The 7968-nt window shown below is 36.1% G+C and overlaps 1 non-coding gene across 1 annotated transcript; it reads left to right on the forward strand.

Annotated features, from left to right (window-relative positions):
• The first annotated feature begins 7432 nt into the window (after positions 1–7432).
• On the forward strand, positions 7433–7538 carry LOC122035512. The gene has a single exon (XR_006127061.1). It is a non-coding gene; the product is annotated as a small nucleolar RNA R71 (small nucleolar RNA).
• Positions 7539–7968: the final 430 nt, after the last annotated feature.

The raw sequence follows: 7968 nt of genomic DNA on the forward strand, positions 1-7968 counted from the left end.
AAGTTCTTTTTGTACTGACTTTATAAAATAACTAGACCTTGGTTATTATGGAAGTGTGTGCTTTTAATCCTAATATAATAACAAGCACATATATTTAGTATTTATTTCTTTAACTTATCAAAGTGTGATATTTAGCTCAATAAATCAATAGGCCCGATAAGTTGGGAAATGATACTACTTATAGTGTGTGTTGTTGATTATAGAAGGAATCTGTGTCCTAGTTATCTAGGTTGAGAATGTCCCCAAGAGGAGCTCATAAGGATTGTCATGTTAAATAAATCTTGCAGGTGGACTTAGTCCGACATGACGATGAAGTTGAGTGGCACTACTCTCGGAGATAGATATTAATTTAGTGAGTTGTCAGTAACTTACTTAATTAGTGGGCATTCGTTATCTTAAACACAGGGAGACTAACACACTCATGATAAGAAGGAGACCATAATGTAATTTGGGATTGGTGCGGTAGTGTGATAATAACTGAAACATCCCGTAACCCACCCTCAGTTTTTTTTTTTTGAAAAATATCAAAGGACATCAACTCACTAGACTTAAGCTAAACATTTACTCAGAAAATGAATCCCTCTCAAGCGTTTCATTGTATCAAAAATAGAAGGCAACGACTCACAACGAAAACTTAACAATGAACCCATCCATGAACCCTCAACATCACTAGAACAAATAACCCTTCCAATGAAAGAAATAAGCTCTGCACTCCTAATGTCCGGACAACGCCATGCGTCCATCCCGCCTCCTCGTCTACTCCGTCCGTAGGCCTTCCGCCGTATCCAGAGTCACATATTCACCTGTAATGTAGGCATCATGAGTCTACAACCCAGCAAGTATAATCTTATGTGACCAATACGATATCCATGATATATATATATATAGCAGAAGTAAGAGCTGAGAGGCAATAGCATAACCAGAAATGTGATATAGTAAAGAAATGTGCAATAAGTGAAAATTCTTATGTAGCTAATAAAGGTGAATATGATACATATCCTGTAATCACATTTAGAGCCAGTCAACAGTCTCATTAACCTAGAGGTGCCCCTGCTAGAGAACATGCATCCAGTCATATAGCCGAAGCTAACAATAAATTACCAGTTAAGTTTGGATGGGCCCTTCCCGGAGCTCATCCCGGGTCACCCATCCCGTACTGTCACCACATATGTCCATACTCATCCTATTAGCTACATAAACAAAACATAAACTATCCATACCATTTCCATACCAGTTGCATATTTCCTTTATACTGTCAACATTTAACAATTTGATAGCATAATGAACACGTAATAGCATAACCACAAATAAAGCAGAACTAGCATTCATATCTGAATTGGCAAAATAGTCACCATTTACTCTAAGAAATTTAAGAATTCTCTATACAACTAAGCTCCCTGATTCTATTCATTGACTACAAGCACACACGAGAATTCCTACGCCTACAGGTATAGCATCTATAATCTGATCTAATTGATCCCTCAATTAATGAAATGAGTAAAACAACACAAGTAGAAGCAAATCCACCGAACAGAACACTTAAATAACAACCAAAGAAAACATCACCGGTGAAAGGAAACCCGCAGAACATATCTCTTAAGTAAAAACCCAAACGTCTCCAGATAATCCTAAGATTTGAAAATAGTAAAGAATAGAACTCCACGATGCCTCCGATCAAGGCCTTTAGAATGAGAATTCTGCACACATCCTTTTAAAAAAAAAATCAACAGAATAGAACATCACAAACCAAAGCTTAATTCTCCATGAAATTCAACGCCATTTCACCTTTGAAAACACTCATGAATCCACGGGGCAAATCAACCAGAAGTAACTGAGCTAAAATGTCGCAGAAACCTCAAAACACCACACACTCCAACAATCTAGCAACCCAGCCAGACATTTATACAAATAGATTTCTTACCTTTTCGATGCCAAGCAACTCCACAAGATTCCTGAACAAAGCAATCCACATACCTCAAAAAGAAGACTCGGTCAACAACAGAATGAACTGTAAAAATCGGAAAGAACCTATGCAAACTAAGCAATACATCAAAGTAACCAATAAATCAAACTGTACTCCGTAGAGGAAAAGAAAAACCCATCCAAAGCATACTATCGCAACATCCCATGGTAGGAAAGTAATCCTGCACTGGAAACAAATCCGCATTGAGTCTACTTCACCACACTTTAACCAACATCATGAAAACATCTACTAAAACCAAACTCCACCAGAAATCCAGGAATCCATACCATAAAGAACTGATCAACACAAAAATCGCGGAGCAAGAAAACCCTTTCAGAACCAAACACCATACTATCGAATCTCCATACGTTCCACTCCTATACCTCACAGATTTCATAGCGTCACAGTTAGATTCAATTGCCTCCCTTTCCTTGGGTCGCCTACCTTGCCTTTGCATTGTCCCGTCACCGATGTGATGGTCGATAGTCTCCTCATCGTTCCCTTCAAGCTCGTCGACGTGAGGAGCTGCTTGGTCGGAGTCGCGATCCTCGGTGGAGAGCTCCGTCACAGATCCCGTGCGAAGCGTGGAGTCGGCGAATTTGAGGAAGGGGCGTGAGAAACGGTGCGTGAGAAACGGTAAGGTTAGGTTTAAATACCTAGGTCAATTAAATCCCAACTTAGGTAATTGAGCTCAATTAACTCCTAACTTAACTTAATTGGGTATTCCTAAATAGGCTTTTTCATACCCAATTATACCCCTTAAAACCTAAAATAATCTCCTAAAATTCATAAAAATTTCAGCAAACTCCATAAATTCATATCAATTTAATTCCTGATAAAACATCAATAAAACATATCTATTTTTCCTAAAAATAATCTAATTAGGTTAGATTTTAATTATTTACACCTTTATCCGTATTTTTGGTATTTAATAACCTTATGTATTTATTCTATACTCCTCCAAGACGTACAAAGGCTACAATTTATCTCACCAAATCCCCCTTTTTTTTTTATAACTTTTATGCATATTTAGGTCATGCAATTTATTTAAGTTCGGATATACTGTAACTTTTTTTATTAAACATAATTAAAGCTAGCCACTTAACTTAAACTCCATTCTAACTATACCCTAACCAATTAAATAATTTCTTTTATTTAAAACAATTAGTGTAGGACATTACAATAACTCTCTAGTGGAATGAGTTATTATCGATGAACTTGAGTTGTGTGTTCAGGGCGAGCACGGGATACTCAAGCTCATCGGAAGGCCAAAACTAATTTCTCCTCTAGGTCCCTATCGTAGCCTCATTATAGCCTCAAGTCCATCCAAATGTAAGGCTCTTCTTGGTGTCCAAGGAGTGGGCCGGTCCAATGCTCGGTGACCAAGCAAGGGCCGGCCACATCCTCTTCTATAGGGGCCGGCCCTTTGCTTGGTGACCAAGTATGAAAGGGTCGACCTCAATAATTCAAAAAGGGAGGGTTGTTTTGAATTTTTAAAATCTCCTCTTTGTAAAAAACTATAAGTTTTAAAAGAGAGATTTTAATTTTTAAAACTTTCCTGATTTGAATTAGTCCACATGTTTTAATAGAGAGTTTTAAAAGTTTTAAAACTTTCCTTTTTTAACCATCCTCATGGTTTAAGAAAAAAAGGAAGATAAGTTTTAAAATTAAAATTTTCTATCATCATGTTAAAAAAGAAAATTTTATAAGAGAAGTTTTAAATTTTAAAACATGGTTTTAATTTTTAGAAACATTCCTTTTTTAACTCCCACTTTAGGAAATTAGGAGAGAGTATGTAAAATTTTATAATGGCTTATAAAATTTTATTAAAAATTTATTTTTCCTTTTTTCTCTTGATGAGCCAGCCGACCACCTTGCTTGGTGCCCAAGCAAGGGGCCAGCCATAATTAAAATAAAAAAACCATCACAAAATTAATGTTGGTGATTGATTCAATCAAGAGGAAAGAAAAGGAAAAATAAAAAGGAAAAAGAAAAACTAGAGGATGATTTTATTTTTTATAAAAATTTTTTCCTTATTTGCCTTGGGCATGTAATATAAAATAATGGGTGAGGAGGTCTCAAGAGACAACAATTCTTATTCTCTTGCTTGGAGAACCTCAAGTGGTCGGCCCTCCCTCTCCCTTCTCTTTCCCTTATGCTCTCTTCTCCTTGGTGGTGGTGGTGGCCGGATTTTAGAAGAAGAGGAAGAAGCTTTTGGATGATGTTCATCTTGGAGGATCGTCACCCACACGACGTCCAAGGCGAGGCGAGGAATACGATAGAAGATCTCGAGGTCATTAGCTTACAAAGAGAAGGTATAACTAGTAATTTTCTTCCGCATCATACTAGTTAATTTCTTTGTAAGAATTATAAATACAAGAGGCAATTAGATCTAGTTTTTCAAATTAGTTTTTCGAGTTTGTGTTTTCTTCTTTTTCGAATTTATGATTCGATTGTTCGTTTTAGTTAACCTAGAGTTATTTAAGGAAATTAAATATTAGCTTTCCTTAAAAAGCTTTGTTTAGGCGGTGGTGGTTGCTTCCATATCCAAGATGCCCATGTGCCTCGCCATGCAGTCCTGGAAGCCAATTTTGGAAATTAATATTTAATAGAATTAATAACATAGGTGGATTTGAATCAATAGTGTTAAGTTCCGCTTGCGATTCAAATCTAAACTATTAAGAACAGATAAGTTAAATTTGGAATCAATGATGTTAAATTCCGTCTACGATTCCTAATTTAACTTCTAAAGAACATAATAGGTTATTTAAGGAAAGGTTTGACACTTGTATAAAATTTTTGTACAGTGGAACTGGTATATTTTCCTAGGACTAACGAACAACAACGAGATCCCGACAACCCGAAGCTTCAAAATTGCTCATTCTTGTTGTCGGTATACTCTTTCAGTTTAAATATATTGTAATAATTCTGTAACCATTGTTCGATCTTATAAGTGTTGCCCATAGAAAGCGATCAACGATCGCGGACCTTGGAGTAGGAGTCGCCACAGGCTCCGAACCAAGTAAACAACCTGTGTTTGCGTGTGTTCTTTGTCTTTACTTAATTCCGCTACGTATTCTGACTCTATTTCTAAATCGTTCAAGAAAGCCACGAGCGCTATTCACCCCCCCCCCCCCCTCTAACGCTTCTCGATCCAACAAAATAAAGTTTGAGAAATCACCATGGAAACCAAGTACTAAACAAACAAGATGAATCATGATTATTTCAATGATATCAACAATCCAAGCTCAAGTATAGTGAAGTGAAGGTAAGATCCTTAAGGTCAAGCCAAAACTAAAACCTATCTCTGTATGATATTTAGCTTATATCATGCTACCCAAGATAGAGAAAAGAGGTACATTAAGCATACTACTAGCATCATTTGCAACATAATGAATCTAGATAATGAACGTGCTAACATTTTCACTTGAAGACAAGAAAGCATATAAGTGAAGTTTGATGTTCTTTAGATGAATGCCACAAGAAAGCAAAACAAAATGCAAGACATAAGCAAAAACAAAAACAAACACAACAATTCAAATGCATCTAATGCATCCCCCCAGACTTAAACTTTTCATTGTCCCAATGAAAACTAAAAACAATGCGAAGGAGATAAAAAGTAAGAGAAGTTACCAAATGATGCATGTCAAATGCCCATGTCATTAACTTCTCCATCATGTAGTTATACTCCTCCTAATCTTTGAATCCTATAAAAGAAGATTGACAACAAAAATTAAGTAGTGGAAACATATTTATTATAAAGAATGAAATGAGTAGAAAGAACTAAAGACAATTGAAAACAAGGAAAATGAACTTGGTTTGCCTCCCAAGAAGCGATTGTTTAAGGTTATTAGCTCGAACACCTCATAAGATTCATCTAAATCTCACTCTTGGAGGGGTAAGATATTTCAACACCCTCCTACCAAGGGCTCTTATTATGGAGGGAGCTTTCAATATAGGAATTACAAAATGAAGTATTGCTCTCTCCATCTTCGTCTTCTTTGAAGTTCTTTCAGGTGGTCGAAGACGGTTCAGATTGAGCTTCCAATTATTAGCCCAAGTGAAATCTGCACATGCAAAGAAAATACAAATCTCCCACAAACATATTAGATAAGATAGAGCCATAACCATATTAAGATAAGCAGAATAAGAAATAAAAACTGAATCACATCCAACAAAGTCAATGATAGGCACTTCTATAAAATTTTCCAAAAGATCACAAGAAATACTAACTTTACTTTGTTGAGAAATACCTGAAATTTCTAAACATGTAGATATGACTTCCTCTTAATCAAATGATGGTTCTGGCTTTGGCTCAAGTGTTGATGATATCAATGATGGTGATTCTTGAGACCTTGCTATATCTATATGAGTCCCTACACATTGGTCCACAACAAGCTCAATCCTTGCAACTCTTACAACATCTAAGGATTATGTGGACAAAGGAGGTGATTCTTGATATGCTGCTTCCACAACACAGCTCCCTACATATTGTTCCATATCAACATCATCAACACAAACATCAAAAAACAAACCAATATCAATATCCTCAATAGGAGAATCAACTATAGGAGGATCAATAACTTCACTTGCAGTTTTAAGTTGATCTACCACATCACATTCATCATCTGAAAATTCAATTTCACAATAGCTTCCAATAAAACTTGGAGGTAGATCTAAAAACTCATTATCCACTGCATTATCATCACAATCCTCATATGAAGAGTCTTCATCTTTATACACATTATGAAATCTGCACTCAACCTTATTAGTGTCACAGGATTTGCCGAAGTCTTTATTTTCATTGACCCCCACTAACCTTTAGGGAAAAGGAACCCTTAGTGAAGGTCCAGGAAAAGATTGAACTTCCTTTTTCCCAAATTCCCTTTGAGCTTTTGGAGGAGGTCCAACTTTCTTATCTAGTGTTGGTGTGATCAATCGTTGAGGGAAAGGTACTTGTGGCCTTTGGGAACTTCCTGGAGAAATGGAACTGAGTTCTTGTGATCTTCTATTATTCTTCTCCTCAATTTTAAACATGTCCTTCTTCAGATGTTCTTCAGGATATTTTTCAATTCTCAACCCAACATCATCACACTTTTCACTAGATCTTGTCTGCGAAGGGGGGGATCTTCTTTAAACCATTTTGAAACAATACTTTCAATCTTTGCCCCCAAATATTTGAACTCCTCATTCTGTGACTTGTGAACTTCAACTTTCTTGGATGGTTGAGTTGCATTTTGTTTGATAGGCTCTCTTACATTTATGGTTTACACTTCTTGAATTTTTTAGGAAGATTCCATCCAACTTTTGTTCGACTATTCTTGGAGGTTCAATGCCACTTGATCAATTAACATGTATGCTTCATTTACACTTTTGTCCATAAAAGAACCTCCAGCTGATGAATCCAATAAACTCTTGTCTGAGAAAGAAATTCCCCGATAGAATATGTGCAGAATCAACCATTTTTCAAAACCATGATGAGGGCACTTTCTTTGAAGACTCTTGAATCTATCCTATGCTTCAAATAATGATTCTCCATATGCCTGAGCAAAATTTGTTATGCAATTCCTCATATACACTATTCTACTTGGAGGGAAAAAATGATTCAGAAATTGCTTCTCCAATTGCTCCCAACTTTTGATAGTTTGAGGATGGAGAGAATATAACCAAGTCCTTATTTTATCCTTGATACTGAAAGGAAATGTCATCAATCGAACTGCATCTGGTGACACTCCTTCACATTTCACCATATCACAAATCTCTAAAAATGTTTCAAGATACAGATAAGGACTTTCTAATACTTCTCCTCCAAATTTGTAACCTTATATCATGAAAATTAACTCTGGGTCTAGTTGGAAACTTTCTGCTTCAATTTGAGGTTGCACAATGGGTGATAAAAGTCTTGCAGAAAAGGGTTTAGAAAAATTTCTCATGGGCCTGCTTGACAAAAGAAAAGTAGAGAAAAATTTAGATCAAAAGAAAAACAGAGAAAAATTAGACTAGAA

Source organism: Zingiber officinale, chromosome 11B (assembly GCF_018446385.1).
Source record: "Zingiber officinale cultivar Zhangliang chromosome 11B, Zo_v1.1, whole genome shotgun sequence".
Classification (NCBI taxonomy): Eukaryota; Viridiplantae; Streptophyta; class Magnoliopsida; order Zingiberales; family Zingiberaceae; genus Zingiber; species Zingiber officinale.